This window comes from Cornus florida, unplaced genomic scaffold (assembly GCF_030987335.1).
Source record: "Cornus florida cultivar Cherokee Brave unplaced genomic scaffold, ASM3098733v1 CherokeeBrave_3.0.0_Hap2_Chr11, whole genome shotgun sequence".
Taxonomy (NCBI): Eukaryota; Viridiplantae; Streptophyta; class Magnoliopsida; order Cornales; family Cornaceae; genus Cornus; species Cornus florida.
Window position 1 is genome coordinate 71,914,592 of NW_026775581.1, and position 22,020 is coordinate 71,936,611.

Consider the following 22,020-nt stretch of genomic DNA (forward strand, 5'->3'; position numbering starts at 1 on the left):
CCAACAAAACCTTACACAACCTTACCCCCAAACTTAGTGTGCACATTGTCCTCAATGTGTGAGAACAAAAAAGAGTTAGAAAGACAGTACCATACAAGCAGACCAGTAAAGATATGACAAAATAATGTATAAATGGGTAAAAATGAATTTCCAGCATCGTCTCCTTCAACATAGTGGTTCCTCAAAACCACCCAATAGTGCTTTCAGTCAAATAACCCCCAAACTTAATCTGTAGAATCTAGCAAAATCAATAAACTCCAACACACATCAGAATATCAAGTATATGGAGTAATCATAGAGAAATATTACAATGAATTAAAATATCAACATAAGGAGAATAGAATCAAAAAGCATATGTATATATCAGAAATTAGTATAATGCTTTTGAATGAAAGACTTAGGGTAGTTATACATCATATGGAAATAAATGCATCAAAAAGACTGCCCTGGTACACAAAAATATAGAAAAGCCCTAAAAAGCTAATCCATACGTGGTGGTGGTTGATCAGAAGAAGTGGATGGAGCGGACGGAGTGCGGCACAGTAACTCCTCTATTATGCTCTGCTACGCAGTCAGCATCTGCCGCAGCACTGTCTGGCCATCCTGTAGCTCAGCCACCCTGGCTTATAAAGCTCGAATCTCAGCCTGAGAAGAACTCTCAGGCTGGGCTGCAAGAGCTAGCCTCCTCCTCAGTGAGGGCTGGCTATCGGAGAGATCCATCTCCTCATCCGTAGCCTCATCATCTACCCTCCTAGCAGCAACTGCTACATAACCCTCACACCAAACTCTATTGCATCCCGACGATGTACCGGCATATCTCCCCATACTTTATTCCATTCCTTCATCCCAAACTTGGGAGATTCATCACATGATTCCTCTTTTGGACACACCACAAAACCCTGCAATTCTAACAGTCTGGTAATCATATACGGAAAGGGTAGTATATGGGTAGGAATAGTTTTGGGTGGTCCAATTTCTGACCAAAACTCCAGTAGCTAGTAGAAAAATTATCCTAGGAAACGAATACCAGTGCTTAAACTGAATAGTATAAAGGGCATGTAGAAAATTAGTATTCCTAATATTCTTATACCCAAGAGGATGGGCATTAGCCGAGATAATGGAATCTAAAATCCAAAATCTCTTAGGAATTTAACTTTGGTAGTACTACTACGCTTTCTCCCAGTAAACCTACCATCACACAATTTTTTAATCAGATTTTCTGCAATTGGTACTCTAGGAAAAGGTGTGAAAGTAGGACAGTTACGCCTTTCATCTACTACCTCAGGAAATGTATGATAACATTCTAGAGCTGCAGCAATAGCATCAGGATTAATAATCAAATAATGCCCATCAATCCTAGTCCTAAGCTCCCAAGGGTCATCATCACTATAAATCAAATTAAGGTAAAACAAACAAACAAGATGAGGATAAGCAACCTGAGTAACAAGGACCATGAGATGAAGAAGATGCATGTAACTAAAGGATTTCATAGCCCATCTAGTGTGAGGATAATTGATGAATGTCTGATAATTAAAGGTTATTTCATAAGAAATTGGAACTATCTTCCAAGCACTTGGCAACACATCTTTCATCCCTCTAGCGCGCTTAGCAAGAGTAAGACGAACTATCCTCAAGAAAAGCTTTCAAATCTCTCAAAAGTCTCCAGTTCCTACAATCTGCAAACTGAGGCTCGAGCTTCAACTTTCGGGCTCGAGCTTCAGTCTATGCTCGAGCCTAAACTTGCAAAGCTTAAGCTTTACCTGGACTTCACCAAACCAGATCACAGAACTCAGTTCAATAATCAATGAAGAGTGGATCTAAACAACTAGTCTATGTGGATGATGTATAACCAAAATTCATAGAATCATATATCAAAGAATAACCCATACTCCCCTGCTCTAGATCTAGAAAATTAATGAACTAAGGGAAAACCAATGGAAAGAGGATGAAGAAGGAGAGTTGTACCTCAATATTACCTACAAATTTGTGACGAAAATATGAAGCATCAATGAATATGAATATTGAGAAAACTTAAAGAGCCTATATAGAGAATGGATGTCCTTTATATTCTAGGAGACGGAGTCCTCAGTTTCCTGATTTTAAAACTTTTAGAACCTCAGGCTCGAGCTTTAAGGGTATGAGCTCGAGCCTACCGCCATCAATCTCTAAATTCATGATGATGGAGGGCTCGAGCTTGAGGTACTGATGCTCGAGCCTCAAAGTTCAGGCTCGAGCATAGAGACAAATTTTTGGATTTTTTATTTTTTCAATTTTTATTTTCTTTTTCTTTTTCAACCAAAAACTAAACTAAACTATAAATAAAATTAAATCTAAAAAGTACTAAAACCTAGAAAAATAATTAAATCACAAACTAAAATAAATGAAATAAAACTACGGTACAACATACAAATGCTAAGTTTAATGTCGACAGCTCGACAGCATACTAAGTTTAATGTCGACAGCTCTACGAAAACCTGAACTCTTTAGTCCAAGTAAATAGGATCATGAAGTTCTACTGCCTTCACTGTGCCTCTCTGCACACTACCCTCTATATAGGGTTTAAGTCTCTGTACATTGACCTTAGACAGTTGTCCAGTCTTGTAATCTTGTATCTCTATTGCACCATAAGGTGTTACAGAAATAACCATGTATGGACCTTCCCAACGTGACTTTAACTTTCCAAGAAAAAGTTTCAGTCGTGTATTAAACAACCAAACCTTCTTCCTAGGCTCAAAAGTCTTACGCAAGATATGTTTGTCATGAAATGCCTTAGTCTTTGATTTGTAAACATTAGCACTCTCATAAGCATCATTACGTAATTCTTCAAGCTCAGTTAGTTGAAGCTTCCTGTTAGAACCAGCAGATGTCATATTAAAGTTGAGCTTTTTTATGGCCCAGAAAGCTCTGTGTTCTAACTCTACAGGAAGATGGCACCCTTTACTATAGACAAGACACTAAGGTGACATACCAATCAAAGTCTTAAAAGCAGTACGGTAAGCCCACAAAGCATCATTCAGCCTTAAAGACCAATCTTTATGATCTGGCTTAACCATTTTTTTAAGAATTCTCTTAATTTCACAATTGGATATTTCTACTTGGCCACTTGTTTGGGGATGATAGGAAAAAGTAACTTTATGAGTGATGGAGTATCTTTGTACCAAGGTACGGAAATACCTATTACAGAAATGAGCACCCCCATCACTAATAATAGCTCGTGGCATACCAAACTGACTAAAATTTTCGTATGAATGAACTCAACCACGACTGCGTGATCGGCAGTTTTAGCAGCCACTGCTTCAACCCATTTAGACACATAGTCAATAGCAACAAGAATGTATTCATTTTTATTGGACAGAACAAAAGGACCCATAAAATCAATACCCCAAACATCAAAAACCTCAATAACTAAGATTGGAATTAAGAGCATCATGTTCTTTCTAGAAATTGATCCTAGCTACAGACATCTAAGGCATGACCTACATAATAAGTATGCATCCCGAAAGAATAAAGGCCAAAAGAAACCACATTGAAGAATTTTAGCTGTAGTTTTCTTTGCACTAAAATGACCTTCACAAGCTAAGCGATGACAGAAGGTCAGAATATTATGAAACCCACTCTCAGGAACGCATCTATGAATGATTTGATCAGCACAATATTTGAATAGCTAAGGATCTTTCCAATAGTACATCCTAATTTGGAAAAAGAATCGATCTTTTTCTTGCTTTGACCAAGACAAAGGAATTTTGCCTATTGCGAGGTAATTCACAATATCAGTAAACCAAGGTAAATCCTTATGCGAAACCTCAAACAGTTGTTCATCCAGAAAGGAATCATAAACTGGAAGTGAAATTGAGGTATCTGCAATCAGAATTCTAGAAAGATGGTCAACTACAACATTCTCTGACCCTTTCTTATCCAAGATTTCATAATCAAACTCTTGAAGTAAGAGGATCCATCGAATCAAACGGGTTTTGGTCTCTTTTTTAGAAAGAAAATGTTTCAAAGAAGAATGATTAGAATAGACTATGACTTTGGAACCTAATAGATATGATCTGAATTTGTCCAAAGCGAAGACAACTACAAGCAACTCTTTTTCAGTAGTGGTATAATTCAACTGCGCATTTGAAAGAGTTTTGCTCGCATAGTAGATAGCATGAGGAAACTTATCCACTCGTTGTCCCAAGACAGCACCCATAGCATAATCAGATGTGTCACATATAATCTCAAATGGAAGAGCCCAATCCGGAGGATTCATGATAGGAGCTGAAGAAAGAAGAGAGCGAAGCTTTTGGAAAGCTTCTAGACATGATTCATCAAAGACAAAAGGAGCGTCATTTGCAAGTAGATTACACAAAGGATGGGAAATTTTGCTAAAATCTTTAATAAAGCGTCGATAGAACCCGGCGTGCCCAAGAAATAATCGCACTCCCCTTATGGAGGTAGGAGGAGACAATTTAGAAATCAAATTTATTTAACTCTATCAACTTCAATACCTGTCTCTGAAATGATATGGCCTAACAAAATTCCCTCTTGAACCATAAAATGGCTCTTCTACCAACAAAGAATAAGATTGGTTTCCCTACAACGCTGAAGCATTAAGGAAAGATTTTGGAGATAGTTTTTGAATGTGGACCCGAAAATAGAAAAGTCATCCATAAAGACTTCAAAAAACTTTTCAACCATATCCAAAAAGATAGACATCATACACCTCTGGAATGTTGCTGGTGCATTACACAATCCGAAAGGCATCCAAATGGACAAGTGAAAGTAGTTTTCTCTTAATCCTTAGGATCAATGGCCACTTGATTATAGCCAGAATATCCGTCTAAAAAGCAATAATAGCTCTGGCAGCCAATCGCTCTAGAATCTAATCAATGAATGAAAGTGGAAAATGATCTTTTCTAGTAGCGGAGTTGAGTTTCCGATAATCAATACACACACACCATCCAGTGGTGGTGCGCTGTGGAACTAATTCTCCCTTGGAATTTTTAACTATTGTAATACCTGTCTTTTTAGGTATTACCTGAGTATGACTCACGCACTTGCTATCTGAGATTAGGTAGATTATTCCAGCATCTAACAACTTCACAACTTCTTTCAAAACTACCTCCTTTATATTAGGATTCAATCTTCGTTGGAGTTCCCGAGATGTTCGGGAATCTTCTTCCAAATGAATCTAATGTATGCAAATTGTGAGACTAATTCCTTTCAAATCAGCTACACTCCACCCAATAGCCTCTTTATTTTGTTCAATAACTTTTAAGAGACTACTTTTCTGGGAACTTATAAGATTGGAAGCTATGATCACTATGAGGGTATCATTTAAACCCAAGAAAGCATACTTGAGCTTTTTCGGTAGTGGTTTAAGCTCAAGCTTAGGTGGAGACTCTAAACAATGAATAGGCAGAGTACTAGAAAGTGGTAGAAGATGCTCTAACCTAGATTTTCATGGATGAAAATCCGTGATAGAAGTGGAATTGAGCAAAAAATTCACTTCAGCTATTGAAAAATTGATATCGAAATCTTCATAATTGAAGTGATTTAGACAAGCTTCTAAAGGATCCTTAGATAAAATAGGTGGGAATAATTCCTCAACTAACTCATCAATAACATCAAGGGAGAAGCATTCACTGTCATCGTGGGGATGATGAATAGCATTGAAGATGTTTAACTTGACTTTCATATTCCCAAAAGATAAATCCATGGCTCTTATCCTACAGTTAATACAAGCATTCGTTGTGGCTAGAAAAGGACACCCAAGAATAACTGGAATATACTTTTTGGAATCGTAGACCGGTTTTGTATCAAGAACAAGAAAATTGACCAAAAAATAGAACTTGTCCACTTTTATGAGTACATCTTCAACAATACCTCGTAGTTGTCCGACAGAACGGTCAGCAAGCTGTAAAACAACCGACGTAGGCTTTAACTCACCCAAACCTAATTTTTCATACACCGAGTAAAGAATAAGATTAACACTTACTCCAAGGTCAAGAAGTGCTCGCTCTATCACATTGTTTCCAATGATGCAAGAAATTGTAGGAGCACCAGGATCTTTAACCTTAAGAAGAGTGTTATACTTAAGAATCGCACTGACTTGCTTGGTGAGACAAATTTTCTTAGTAACTTGGCTTTCGAATTTTCTTTTAAGAGTGCACAAGTCCTTTAAAAATTTAAAGTCAGCTGGAATTTGCTTTATAGCATCTAGTAGAGGAAGATTGATTTTGACCTGTTTAAAGATCTCCATCATATCTTAAATTTTTTTCCCTTATTTACCAAAGTGAGAGGGTTCCTTGAGACGTTCAGGATAAGGCATTTCTGGCTAATAAGCTATCAGGGTTAGGAGTAGATAAAAAAGTAACTCCACCTTCAACTCCTATTCTGGATTATGGAATAAAACTTGAGGAAACATCCTTAGGATGTGGATTATGAATAATAGGAACAATGGGAATCCTAAGCCTTTCTTTTTCCTCCTATCCTTTTTTAACTTGATTATCAACCACTCTACCAATCCTCAATGTAGTGATAGCCTGAACTTGCTCATGATGAATACCTGAGGAATTGGTTTCATCAATCATGTAAGTCTGCCCTTTCGGGTTAGCTATTGGTTGACTAGGCAACTTTCCATCCTCTCTTCGAGACAGAGTACTCACTATCTGCCCAACTTGTGCCTCTAGCTTTGCTATGGCTTGAGAATGAGAATTAAGGAGTTGGGTATTGGCTTTAAGATCAACAAGAGCATTAAGTACTAGATCCTCAAAAGCAAAATTTCTAGGAGAAGGTGAAAGATTAAGAGCTTGAGTGGGTTGATTCGTAAACTAAGGTAGACGGTAAATACCCAATTGGTTGAAAAAATTATTTTGTGGCATAGGATTGGATGAATTTTGATACTGTCCCTGAGATTGGGGAGTAGTGTTTCCTTGATTTTGATTATACCATGATAGATTGGGATGATCTCTCCAGCCAGGATTGTATGTAAAAGAATATGGATTGTATGCTAGTAGAGAGAATGCAGCATTCACTTGCTCCTATTTGATCTTAAATGATTGTCCTAGCATAGGGCAAGTGTCAACAAAATGGTTAGGATTAACACAGATTGAACAAACTTCCTTTGGCAAGGCAGTTTGTGGATTAGCAACAGGAGGAAAGCCAGATGATAAGATTTGATCGAACCTACGGTTCAAGGCTTCCATTTGGGTAGCTAACTCACTAGATTTATTTAACTCATAAAGTTTTTTAATGTTATGCATTCCAGGTGAAGACCTAGACCTAAAGGAAGAAGCATGTTGCACTGAGTTTTCACTTAGGGCCTCAAGCAGTTCCCAAGCGTCAGCCAGACTCTTGCGTAGAAAAGCTCCATTACTAGAAACATCAACCATGTTTCTATAAGAATCTATAAGACTATCATAGAAAAACTGTATTAAGTGCCATTGAGCAATATCATGGTGTGGAAACTTTCTTAGAAGATAATTATATCTCTCTCATGCATCATGGAGCTGTTCTCCCGGGATTTGAGAAAATGCCATGATTTCTCTTCTCATTTGTGTGGTTTTACCTATAGTGTAGTATATCTTCAAGAACTCCTGTTGCAACATGTCCCATATAGATATGGAATTTGTTAGAAGGGACTGCAACCAAGTTCTTGCTTTATCCTTGAAAGAGAATTAGAAAAAACATATTCTGAATGAATCATTGGTAAGGGTGTTCAACTTGGTAGTCGAACACAATTCCAAGAATACATCCAAGTGCTTATAAGGATCCTCTGTTGCATACCCATGGAAGGTAAGAAGCATTTGGATCATAGCAAGCTTGATCTCAAAATAGGTTACATCAGTATCCGGAAAAACAAAGCACGAAGGGGAAGTGTATGTGGTAGGAATAAAATAATCCCTTAATTGTGGTTGTGGAGGGACAGGTGGAACCTTTCCTCTGTTACCATTGCCATTATTATTACCATTACCCAGTGCATTACATTGTTTAGCCATATTATCAGAAAAACTATCTATAGAATTCAAATGTCTTTTAAGTTTTCTTAATTGACTAAGGGTATGTTTGGTACGGTGGGTTTGAAGGGGGAGGATAAGGTTAGTTATGAGGAAAAAGGAAGGGAAGGAATGGGAAAGATAATTTTAACCCTCCATTGTGTTTGGTTGGTTAATGAAGGAAAATAAAGGGAAGGATAATAATTATGTTTGGGAAAAGAAAGGAAAAAGGAAGGATAATAATAAATTTACTATTATACCCTTATTATATATATACCTGCAAAAAAAAAAAAAAAAGGGCAAATCACTTCAGCTCCCCAGTCTCACCTCCATCTCCATTATATATATATATATATAATAAAAGGAAAGAAACAAGAAAAGGAAAGAAAAATTTCTTTCTTGAACAAAGGCGATCCAGAATCCAGATCCAGCTGTAGCGACCTTCGTTCTTGAAGGTTCCGATCCAGGGCAAATCATTTCAGCCTCCCCAATCTCAGCCTCCATCTCTATTATCGTTCTCAACTCTCTCTCTCTCTTTATAAGATTCAGAAGTTCAAAACCCAAACCCATATATATCAGTTTATCTTTCTGTCTGCAAGAATCAAAAATTCAAAACCCGTATCGGTATATCAGATTGTTCAGAAAATCAAAACCCATATCTTTCAAGTTTCCATCGCCGTTGTTCCTGTTTGGGTTCGCCATCACCGCTGTTCCAGTTCGGGTTCACCGTTGCCCGCCGTCTCTTCATTCTTTCTGCAACTGTTATCTTGTATGTATATTGATTTGAGGGTAAAATTGGCATCATTAACCATTGTCTTCCCTTTCCTTCCATTTTCTCCCATTTTTGGGAGGTTAAACAAATCACTGTAGAAGGCTATACATAACCCTCCAAACCCTTCCCTTTCCTTCCCTTCCCTTCCCTTCCACCCATTTTACGCAAACACAGTTTTTTAGTCACCCTCCATCACCTTCCCTTCCCTTTCCTCCCATTTCCACTCTACCAAACTGAGCCTAAGAGTTCTCTCGATTTCAGGATCATGCACTAAAGGTTTTGACCGATTATGGTGAGTTAACATGCACTAGTTCCACTAATCCTAACGGTAGCAAAAATAAAATATTCCAAGAAACAAAAAACAATAAGAACTCACCAAAGGTTTAATAAACCGATGTTTTTTATCCCTTAAGCATCTTTGTCCTCACTGTTAATTTATACCTGACAAGAAAAAGAATTAATGAGATATTAGAAAGTCTGAAGACTGATAAACCAAAATAAACTAATTAAAAACTAAATTAAACCTAATCTCCCCGACAACGGAGCCAAAAAAAATTCGTGTCTAATTTTACCACTCGTAATAGTACGATTCCATGTAGAATAGTGCTATAAAGAAAGGTGTCAAACCCACAGGGAGATGAGATTTATATTCAGTCTTTAGTTTTAGTTCTAATGGTTTACAGGTAACTAGTTGAAAAGTTTGCTTGGTTGTCACAATTAAGAACAAACTAAAATTAAACTGAATTAATAAACTAAGTAATCAGAGAGATAAATCTTAGGGCTATGACTTCACCACAATCATCAAACTTTGGTCAATTGTATCAACTCTGAGAATTTAACCAATTATGTTTTCAAATGAATTGAACTCAATAACATTCGTTCAACTCAGATTCTAAAGAAAGATGTTTTATAAAATTTAGTTAACTATAACCTATCTGTAGTTAGCATGGACTATCCACCTACTTACTATAACTACTTTTAACTATTTTACAAATAAGCCATTTTTCCCAAGCATGGACTATGAAAACATTCTTTTGTAAAAAATATTGGAACACCATTATATGACCTTTATTCTTATGGCCGGCAGGGCTCCGCCAGATACCGTCCAATAAGATAGGTTGAGAATAGATAATAAAACATTACATCTAAGACAAGGTAATAACAGTCTGTAATCTATTAAAGCATGAAAACCAATTGAGTTGTCTCAATTACTCATAATCATATAATCAAGAAAACATAATATATTCAAATAATCCCAGAGTCAAGAACAATCAAATCATAATAATATATTAGGTTACATCAGTGCCCTAAGAGAGGAATTAGCTACTCATGACGATGTCGGATATCATCTGTGTTAGAGTTGTCTCTATCATCACGAACGGCACTTCACTTCTCAGGATCTTCACTTTCAAGGTTGTAGGAACCCTAAAAGCTACCACGCTACCAGCCTTCCGAATAACACCGTAAAGAGAACTTGAAATTTTAGACCTCTTTTGTCAAGGCTTACGCCTCCTTTTATAGAAGAAAATAAGGATTTTGTGGGCTTTTAGGTCTTCTGGCCCATCTGGGACGAGATACGGCTAGTAAAAAGAGTAATCCCGTACTTTAATTTTGACATGTCCTAGAAGGCTCAAGCTTTAGGAACAGAGGCTCGAGCTTTAAGATTCAGGCTCGAGCTTCTCTGGATTGATGCTCGAGCTTCAGAATTGGTGCTTGATCTTCACTTTGACACTTATCCAATTTTCTTCAACTATTTTCTGAAGCGTCTTTTTCTTCGACACTTAGAATATTTTTAGGATTGAAATCTTTTAACATTTCTCGATCCAGGCTCCATGGGCTCGAGCACTAGGTAACAGGCTCAAGCATTTGGGACTCAAGGCTCGAGCTTCAATAGATGGAGCTAGATCTTAGAGGTGAGGCATGAGACATAGGAGCATAACCTTTCAATTAAAATCAACTCTTCAACTTCTGATGCCTCATGCTCGTGCTTGAGGTTCAAGGCTCGAGCACCCTTAGGTAAGGCTCGAGCACCCTAAGTTAGGGCTCGAGCACCAAGGTACAAGGCTCGAGCTTTAATGCCTTGTTGACTTTTCTTCTTTTCTTTGTTGTGATACTTGAGCCTCAACACTTGGGCTTGAGCTCTGAGGCTTGAATTTCTTCAAACTTCACCATTTAAGCTTTCGGCTTGCTCTGAATGACCGGTAACGACTCTGTAAGCTTCGATATCATCATAAAGTCCCGGTTTTAACCATTTTTCTGGGAAAGTACCTACAAACACACATTAAACAAAAATTAGTCTAACTATGGATAGAAGTATCACTATAGGTCTTACATATACGTATTTAGGGGCTCGAATATATATATATTCAGCGCTCATCATCAAGCTAAGAATTGAAGAAGATAATCTCACATCTAAAAAGAAAGCCGGGAATTCTTCAATAGTGTCAAAGGCAAATCTAATGGAAGCTAGACAAAAGAATAAGAAGAGGAAGTACTTTGGAGAAAGTCCAAGCCAAGGAAACTACACGAGGTTCACTGGGAAGTGCTTCATATGCGGCAAGCTAGGATACTGAGCTAAAGATTGTCGTAGCCGCAAAGTACAACATAACCCCAAGAAAAAAACCACTGAAGTGCACAATGCTGAGGAAAATAAGTTGATAGCTGACGTGTCAGAGCTAAATCTTTCTGCTGTGTTTTCTGAAATCAACCTTGCGAGCAACAATAGAGAATGGTGGGTGGATACAGGAGATACTCGTTATGTTTGGTCTGAAAAGAGGATGTTCACTACCTATGAAGCTATAGATAATGAAGAACAATTCTACATGGGGAACTCTTCTACTGCAAAGGTTTAAGGACAGGAAAAGATTAAGCTACTAATGACCTCAAGGAAAGAGCTCACTATTAATAATGTTATGCATGTACCAGACATCAGGAAGAACTTGGTTTCTGAGTCATTCCTAAGCAACAATGGGTTCAAGCTGGTCTTTATATCTGACAAGTTTGTGTTGACTAAGAATGAGGTGTATGTGGGCAAAGTGTATCTAAATAATGGACTATTCAAGTATAATGTAATGATTATTGCACCCAAAGTGATGAGCACTGAAAAGTGCGCATTTAAACCCGTTAAGCTTAAGCATTCTAGTACCTTTATTTATCTTACTTTGCCGTTTTAAACTTATTACGTGCTATTTATATTTTCAGGCACTAATCCCAAAATTGAGCTAACTCAGCCAAATAAGAGCTTAATTGAAGCAATCCTGAGATAAACCAAAGGAGGGAGCAAAGTGGAGAAAGAAAGGAGCAAAAAGGAATCAAAGTTGTGCAGCTGAAAAGTTCGATAGATCCAACTTAGAGTTCGATCAATCGAACATCTATGATCGATCACAGTACTTCTCGATAGATCCAACCTTGGCCTTTGCTGAAATTCCAAGTTCGATCGATCCAACATCACCTTCGATCAATCGAACCCTATTTTGTCCTATTCAAATGATTGATCTTATCCACAGCTGTACGCCTACCAACCACTTTTGTCCTTTTCCCCATAAATATCTTCGAAATATCTCAGCCTTGTTCTTATCTGGACGAGTCAGACCACTTCGATCGATCCAAGATTCAGTTCGATCGATCGAACCCATCTTCGATCGATCCAAGTTAAGGTTCGATCGATCGAACTTCCACCAACGAGAAAAAGTTAAAGTCCAGCTCATTTATTCCATCCTTCACCCAATCATTGGAGAATATGCCTTGCACGACCACAGCTCATCATAGGGTGTATTTGACCTACCTATATAAGGAATATGATACACTTTTTGGAGGGGAGTCTAGAGTCTCTTGTCACACATTGAAAATCATCTTGGAGGCTATTCTTGGAGAGGAAGAAGGGAGGAAGCTAGAGCAACCATTGGAGGAGATCTTCATCTACAAGGAGCAGCCATGGAGTTAGCCCTTGAGGGTTGGATCATCACTACCATGAGTGGCTAGAAATCTTCTTGGGGCTAGAGTTAGCCCTAAGCATGCTTTCTATACTCTAATATTGTGTATTATTGAGGGATTAGTGTTGTATGATATATCTTGATATTCATGTATATATAAATCTTGATTATTTCATGGTTTGTATGGTTTAATGCTTCCAATTGACTATTCTATTCTACCCATATGTCTATGTATGCTAGAGTAGGATATTCATATGCTTATCTCTAGATTTAGTGTTTTTGATGCATGTCTATGTATGTTGATGCTATAGATCTAGAGATTATCAAGATGATATGCTTAATGAATGCTATTTTGGTTCATTTGATGGTTTATGCCTATTCTTGATGGTTTGTGCCTCTCCCCTAGTCTAGATAGCTTTATTTTTATGCTAGTAGTGTAGATTTAGTGTAGTGGTAGTATAATGTTAGATGGGAGGACAATCTACTCTTGATGTTTGATGTTCCATGCTTGTGAGTCCAAATGGCATATTCCTCTAATATTGTGTTGTATGTGGATTGTGAGCTTAATGAATGATTAATGACTTGTTTTGATCTATTGTGCTATCCCCATGTTGTCTAGACAATATATGCTCTATTATTTAGATATATTGTGCTCTTCACATGATGTTTAGACAATACTTGTTGATTTGTCATCCTTGCCAATTGAATCAACCTAATGCACACACACCCTTATCATATTGCAACACATCCATTACCCTCAATTGATCACTTGTTAGTAGTATAGAAAAGTATTGCTTGGTGGTGATCTCTACACCCCAAGACCTCTCTCTCTCTTGTTTACCTCATATTATTTTATTGAATTCAATTTAGCTTAATCAACCAACCAACCAATTGTGTGATCACTTGACCTACTAACCCTAATTACCATAGTTTCACAATTCGATACACCATCAAATCCTTTGGGACGATCCCTACTTGCCCTATCTATATTTTATATAGAGAAAGGTAGTAGTGGCTTTTTATAAATGTAAAACTTGACCACCTCCTAAACACACACAACTCTCAAGCTTTGTTGGTTGTGGCGACTCCATCAAGGAAACCGATAACAAGTTTTTGGCGCCGTTGTCGGGGATTTTAAATTGGCAACGTCGAATTGTGAAATTCAATTAGGATTAGTACTCTTTTGATCGTATCTTTACTTTCTTTTTATTTTCTGTTTTTGATTACTTATTAAGTTTATTCTTCATTAACAAGGTGCATTGAGCAAGAAGCTAACAAAGAACTTCCAAGCTAAGGAGCAAAGCAAAGCAAAGGAAAAATGCTTAAAATGAAGAGTTGCTAAAAAAATTTTTTTGCTAAGCTAAGCTTTTAAATTTGGAGTTGAAGTGCTAAAGGACTATTGTGAGACCTTCTTACTCAATCTCCTTAGTTAAATCAGGGGCCCACGTGGAGACATTTATTTGACATACATTGCATTTGAAAATTGTGGTTGTGAAGTTTAATTGCATTGTTGAGAAAGTTGCTTATTCGTGTTGCATTGTGCATGCATGGTCGTCGTTCATTGAGACCTACTCTTATCCCTCTTGATTTGCATTTAGAATCCACTATTAGGAATCCAAGGGGAAGAGGAAGTACACATAGAACCAATCTACCAATGGATGCTCTCAATGATGATCATGTTGAAGACCTTGGTCACATAGACCAACAAGGCATCCTTCACCCTAATGTGCAAAATGATAATATACAAGTTCCATTAGGCATGCCTAGGCCATACATTCATCAATCTCCTCAACAACAAGGCCAAATTCCAAGGCCAATGTATGCACCATAACCCCCCATCATTAATCAAGCTCAATATAACCAAGGTGTCCATGTTGCACCTCAAGTTGCTAATCCACCACTCGCATTGAGAGATCACTATGTGCCTAATGAGTATAATGCACCTACATGCATTCAATTGCCACCATTTAGAGCACACCATTATGAGATTAAAGCACAAACTATCCAAATGCTACCTAACTTTCATGGACTTCCTAGTGAAGAACCTTACAAGCATTTGGATGAGTTTCTTGAAGTTTGTTCTACTATTCGATACACGGACATGCCGGAAGAAGTTTTAAGGCTGAAACTTTTTCCATTCACCCTTAAAGATAAGGTGAAGTATTGGTTTAACAACCTTAGGCCTTTTTCTATAACTTCTTGGGCAGAAATGCAACAAGAATTTTTGAAAAAGTACTATCCGGTTTCGAAGACCAATGCTATGAGAACCACCATTAGGGAATTCACACATGGGGAGGGAGAAACTTTCCACGAGGCATGGGAACGCTTCAATGAATTACTTAGGAAGTGTCCTCACCATGACATGCCTAAATGGCAATTGGTCCAATTCTTCTTTGAAAGCTTATCGGACAATTATAAAGGCATGGTTGATGCTTCAATGGGAGGTTCTTATATAGACCGGCAAGAGGAAGACGTGTGGCATCTTTATGAGAGCATGAGTGAAAACTCTTTGCATAGAACATTATCATCTAGAAATGGTAGAAATTCTCAAGGTAGGAAGAGTGTTGGCTTACATCAAGTTGACCACTCAAATGATATAACCGCCGAGATGAAGTCTTTATCTCAAAAGTTTGATCAATTGATCAATCAAAACTTGGCGAATCAAGTGTCTTCCTTTCCTAATCATTTTCCTAGAGCTCAAAATGAATCATGTATGACTTGTTCTAGTGGTCTTCATTCTACTTCTGATTGTCCTCATGGACAAATTCAAAATGAACCCATTGAGCAAGTTAATGCAACATTTGTGAACCAAGGGAACAATCCTTATGGTAACCATTACAATCCCGGTTGGAGGAATCATCCTAATTTTTCTTGGAAAAACCAAGGGGAGGGCTCAAACTCTTCCCAAGGCGGTTTTCAAGGGAAATACATTCCACCTCCACTTCAAAACCAAGGATCCCAAGGTTCAAGACCATATAACTCACAAGGAAATCAATTTGCTAATTCTCATTTTCCTAACCAATCATATTCTCAAGGAAATTCTAGAGGTTCCGCTTTTGAGGAAAAGGTTTTAAATGCTTTGGGCACTCTAGAAGCAAATACTCAATTGTTGCATTCTCATTCTCAATCAATTGCCAAACTAGAAACCGAAGTAGGGCAAATAGCTGAAACACTTAATGCTAGAGAGAAGGGAAAGATGCACGTGAATGCCCCAATCAAACAACAATGTGTTGTAGAAACCAAATCCTCATTGGAAAGGCATAATGTTGAGCATGTCAATGCGGTAACAACCTTGAAAAGTGGTAGGGTAGTAGACAATCAAGTTAGAATGCCTAATGAAGAGAGTGAACCGGTACAACCTCAAGTTGTCACCCGTCCCGTTCCACACACTATTCCTCCTCCATTGCATGTGCATGATCTTGAGAATGAGAAGCCCTCAAATTGTGAGTTGAAAGATGATTTCCAAAGAGATTCATTGAAAACAGTGTTGAAAAATGTGTTTGAGAAAAGTTCTTTGAAAAATGTTATTCATGATTCTTCTTTGAAAAGTGATTTGAAATCCAATGAATCGAACAAGTCCAATGCTGAAAATTCTTTGAAAGAAAATGCTGAAAGAGTTTTTGAAAAAGCTCCATTTCCGGACGCCTTGAAAGGGTCCATTTCAAAAGAAAGGCAAAAGACCAAGAACAATGAGATAATGGATATGTTTAGGCAAGTCACAGTCAATCTTCCACTTTTGGATGCAATTAAGCAAATTCCGGCTTATGCCAAATTCTTGAAGGACTTATGCACCCAAAAGCGGAAGAACAAGAGCCAAACATCAAAAAAGGAGGTCTTAACCGAACAAGTGAGTTCTATTCTACAACACAAGACTTTGCTAAAGTTTAAGGACCCGGGTGCACCTACAACATCTTGTGTCATTGTTGAACATGTCATCAACCGGGCACTTCTTGACTTAGGGGCTAGTGTTAACCTTCTTCCCTATTCGGTTTATGTCAAATTGGGCCTAAGTGAATTGAAACCGACGTCGGTGGTTTTACAACTTGCCGACCGATCCATTAAGAAGCCTAGGGGGATAGTTGAGGATGTGTTGATTAAGATTGATAAGTTCTTCTTCCCGGTTGACTTTGTCGTCATTGACACGGAACCGGTGCCCAATCCAAAGAACTAAGAAATAAAATATCTTCAAAAGATATTTATGAAAAACACCCCAAGAAAAGAAAAAGATTCTAAAGAACTGTGCGTCCATGCCCCTATGGAGACCGGGAGCAACCAGAGTACTTTATTGCAAAAGTAAATATATGTATTTTGAGGAAACCACTGAAGATGAAGGCACGTGAAGTCAAAAACTAACTCCGAGCACGAAAAGTGAGGTCGTGCCAAAAACTGACAAACGGAGATAAGACAGAATAGGGGAAAGGACGGAATAATGCATATTGTCAAAAAAAAATAAAAAAATACGGAAATGACTCCGTCCTTAAAGGAAGTTGTCAATCCACACAAAAGAGTCTCAGAAACCAATTCCAAGCACTTGAGACAATACTATGTGATAAGAAACTGAACTCGAAAAAGAAAATTAAACAGAAAAAAATTTATCCGTAAAATTTTAAGAAAAAGGAAAGGAGGAAAATAACCGGGTTATTACAACCTACCCTCCTTAAAGGAATTTCGTCCCTGAAATTTAGAACATACAGGAAAGAACAGAACAGGGACCGAACAAAAGGTCAAATGAAAGACAGCTCATAAAGAACTAAAGGACAACACCAGAAGTTTCCAGATTAACTGAAAGAATTTCAAGGCACGAGCAATTTGAGAAGGTAGGGAAGCTTGGAACATTGAAAGAATTTCTTCCCTTACTTTGCTAAATTTAATGTCGATAGCTAGACGAAGTTAGAGCAGGTACTAATCCTCAAAAATCTAGATAGCTAGACACACCGAGATCAGGTTAGTCCTCCTTACCCTATACCATGTCTCTCTAGAGATTCAAGCTTCCCTAAGTAAGAAAGTTCTTTTGGAAGCGGAAGAAAAAGAGCTTGAAGACAAAAGTTGGAAAGAGGTAATGGAAAGACCTCAATCCACTCTTCATCCTCAATGAAGAACTTTGGATTATTTAGGGGCTGATTTGGATGAAGGAAAGGTGGATCAAATGAAGGCACATCAAGCAAAGACTTGTGAAGGGCCATATTGAGCACGGGTATGCTCGACCAATTATCCTTCAGAATTTCAATATCCTCGTCACACTTATCTGGCGGTTCGGGCTCAATAGCTTGAGATAACTCATGTGAAGGAATGAGAGGAGGTGCAAGCTCCTAAAAGAGGAATACATTTGATGTTGCCCAAGGAAGAGAGTGAATAGGTGGAGGAATATCAAACAAAGAATTTACCTCCAAAATAGAATTGTCAACATCAAAATCCTCATAATTGAAATGAGCTAAGCAAGCTTTTAGAGGATCCCCCATTAAAGGAGGTGCATCAAGCAAAGGATTATGTAGGGGCTGTTTTGGAGTAGGGTAGACAATCTCTACATCATTATTTTTCCCATTTTGAGCCACAATTGCTTCATTTTGATGTGGGGCAACAATTTGATCTTCAACCACCATTTCATCATTTTCACATGTAATAACCACTTGATCATTCTCATGATGAAAGTTACTAGGAGTAATCTCATCATTTATAGAATTTTCTTTTGGATTGGCCATAAATTCAAATGAAAATGTTTTCTCCTCTTCATGATTTTTAGCATTAATCCTTTGTTGAATTTGAGATATTTGGTCATCTATCATTGCACTAACTTGGGACTGGTGATATGGTACCACTTGATTGATAGACTCTACTGTGGATTGCATGCTAGCAAGGGAAGCCAATAGTTGATTGTTGGAGTCCATCATTTGCGTGTGCATAGACTCCATCATTTGTTTGTTAGCAACAATTAGCTCATCCAATGGAGACGGTGGAAAAGGAGAAGAGGGCGGGAAAGGATGATCATTGGGTTAAAAAGGTTGCATATGAGATTGTGGGGTTGAATTTCCTATGTCATGCCACAAGAAGTTTTTTTGGTCTCCCTAACCCGAGTTGTAACCATTGAAGTATGGATCACTACCCGGTTCAAAGAAATTTTCATTTGGTTGCTCTAGATAAAAATCCGAGAATTGTCTCGTTGGAAGACAATCTCTTGTATGATGTGAATTACTAGAGCAAAAAGCACAAAAAGCATGTGGTGTGCAGAATTGAGTTGGGAGATAATTATTCTCCATCTAGGAGTTAAACATCAACAACACACAACATAATCAACACAACAATTCTTTATCATCAACTCCACATACAATGATATTCCCTTTCTCCTCAATTATCAAGACAAAAATTAAAATGGCCACGACAAGGACCGATGCTTGGAATTGAAAATACACAATTGAAATAGCCACGACAAGGGCTTGCAATTTATCTACTTCTAAGCTTAACACATACACGATATTCACAATTCGAAAGTAGAAGGTCAAGAGACTTACCCGGGGTCCTCTAGACTTACGATTTGCTAGCATTCCCACGTCGAGCTTCGAGTTCCTAGAATCTCACTTACAACTTAAAGATGATTAAAACACACAAGGAATATTCACAAAACACGATATTCACAATCAAACTAAAATTTAACCCTAGAAACTTCGGTTGCTAAACCGTTTGCAGTCCCCGGCAACGGCACCAAAAATTGATCGGTTGGTCAATTAATATCAACCTTCGCAATAGCATGAATCATTGTAAAATAGGGCTATTGGTCGGGTAAGTCGAACCACTGGGACTGCGCTAGTCTAATACAACCTAAATGTCTAGAGTCATTTTAGAGTGATAAGGGGTGTTCATAGGGGGTATGTTTTGTTTGTCACTAAACTACAAATTCAGAATGCATAAAACAATAAATTGAAGGAGATTAAAAGAGAAGATTTAGAGAAGGAAGTCTAGGGAAGTGAATCCACTCCAAACCTCTACACAAGCTAATTATATGATTGATTTAGGGAATTAATGTAGAAATAACCTTGATATATAATAATACATGACTACTATAATATCTTCAAGAAATTCAATTAATTAAAGAGTAAGAACAACCTATCAAAGCTTCACATGGTTGAGTTACCTAAACTAAGATGCAACCCTAGACATGCTCACTAAGCTAGAGATTGTCAAACAATTAATCAATTGGTGGAAGCACATGATATCAAGTCATAAGATTAACTCATCAAAAGAAATTCTTAAGCTATGGATTAACAAACTACTCAAAACCATGCCATTAAAACCGTTCCATAATCTTAGTTCCATTGTCACTATGAAACTATAAGCCATACAACTATGAGATTAAATAATCTAAGACAAGAGTATGTAAATCAACATAGTCATTCAAACATTCAAAATCTTCATTACATTGCTTACAAGGTAGAGCTTCATCATGTAACATGCTCTAGACCATGGAACTAGCCAAATATATATTTCATTCCCCAAAATAAATCAAAAACTAGACATGCTTACAAGGTAGAGCTTCATCACCTCCCTAGATGGAGGTTTAGTTACCCATTGATGCACTAGAGGAAGGAGGAAGCAAAGCCTTGACCTCCATTTTTGAGCTCCCTTCTTTAGGCTTCAAGAACACCTTCCTTGATCTCTTCTCTCTCCTCTAATTTTGTAGAAATGAAGAATATGAAATGTGTGGCTCTTATCCATCTTATCTACCACCAAACTAGGCTCTCTCTCTCCTCCAAAAACATCCCCAACCACCTCATAAAAGAGGGCCATCCAAAATTGAAAATTTCAGAGCACAAGTGGGCTGTCTCGTGGAGCAAACTGCCCAAATTTCGAGTGCTCGAAATAGGGCCTCGAGCACTCGAATTTAGTGTAAAAAGCTCCATGCTTCACTTGCTCCGCCCAGACCTACTTTGATGAAATGGCCATAACATTGTGCTCCAAACTCCGAATAACAAACCGTTTAAAGATTTGGAGAGCTGATTCAGAGCTTTAAAAACTTCATGTTTTAGTGGACATCCAATTCTCAAGGATGGTTGGTCGAAAATGAAGATCAAGGCAGAATTTCATTGCTGCCAGGCAGTTCTGCGCACCTCTGGTAACAAGACCATAACTCTCTGCTCCGAGCTCCGAATGACGAACTGCTTGAAGATTTGGAAAGCTGATTCAGAGCTCTAAATATGCCATTTTATAATAGAAGTCCAGATCTCGAGTTTTCAAGGTCAAAATGGCGAGCAAATTCCAGATTCCACTGCTGCCAGAAATTCAGCATTGTGACCTTTGATGTTCAAAACTCCACAAAGCATCCTACTTGCTTCTTTTTGGCCAATGAACCTGAAAATATGCCAAAACGTGCATATGAAGGTAATCTATATAATTAAACAAACAATGGACTTAAATAATGCAATTAAGGGCGCTTGAATATGCAATATTCGGCGCTTATCACCTAGCCATGTCAATTCTTGATTGATATCCCAAGTTCCAAAATCAACAAGTTGTGCAAATCAAGGTAGTATCAATATACAAGTATTTCATTAAACCAAATTCCATGCACAACCAATATTTTGGAACACACAAGTCATGCCCTAAGTTTCAACTATCATGGCATGTGAAATGTCAAGAAATCATTGAGTACATCTATATAGACCATAAACTAGGATTTAAAACACAAAGAATCCATTGATGTGAATATACCACAAGTATAAGACTAATGATTCGATTAATTGTTTAACAACTCCTGAACAATCAAATCATTCCAATGTAAGGATGCAAGTTCATTAACTACATTAATGGAGCTAAGTTGCAACAAGTCATGATACATGCTAAAAAGGCAAAAGCCCCATGAAATAAATGTCCAAAACATTAGAACACTAAGTAGAAATTAATTAACCTAACTAATTAATTTCTCTAAAAATCAAAGTTTTCCAAAATTTCTCAAAATAACATATGTGAATGTCTATTTCATGGTGATTGCAAATATCACATCAATTTCACACAGTGAGCAAGATATCATCATGTATAATTTAATTAATTTAAAATTCATTAAATCTCTAGATTTCAAAAGTTGTTCAAATGATCCAAGATTAATATATGTTAAGGATTAAGTCATGGCAATGCCATATATCAAGTCAAAAATGGAAAACAAGCATGGTACGATTAAGTAGAATTTAAATCAAATTTAAATAAATTTCTAGATCTTGAACAAAAGTAAGCATACAAGTTGTAGAAGCATCAACAACATGCAAGATAACAAGAATGTAAATTATAACACCCCCTACCTCACTTTGAGATGAAAATCTCAAATCCCCACCGAAATGAAACCGCTCCG

General features: G+C 37.5%; 1 pseudogene; it reads right to left on the minus strand.

The window, feature by feature from the left end:
* Positions 1-14,949: 14,949 nt before the first annotated feature.
* Positions 14,950-15,050, minus strand: LOC132287522 (small nucleolar RNA R71; annotated as a pseudogene).
* Positions 15,051-22,020: the final 6,970 nt, after the last annotated feature.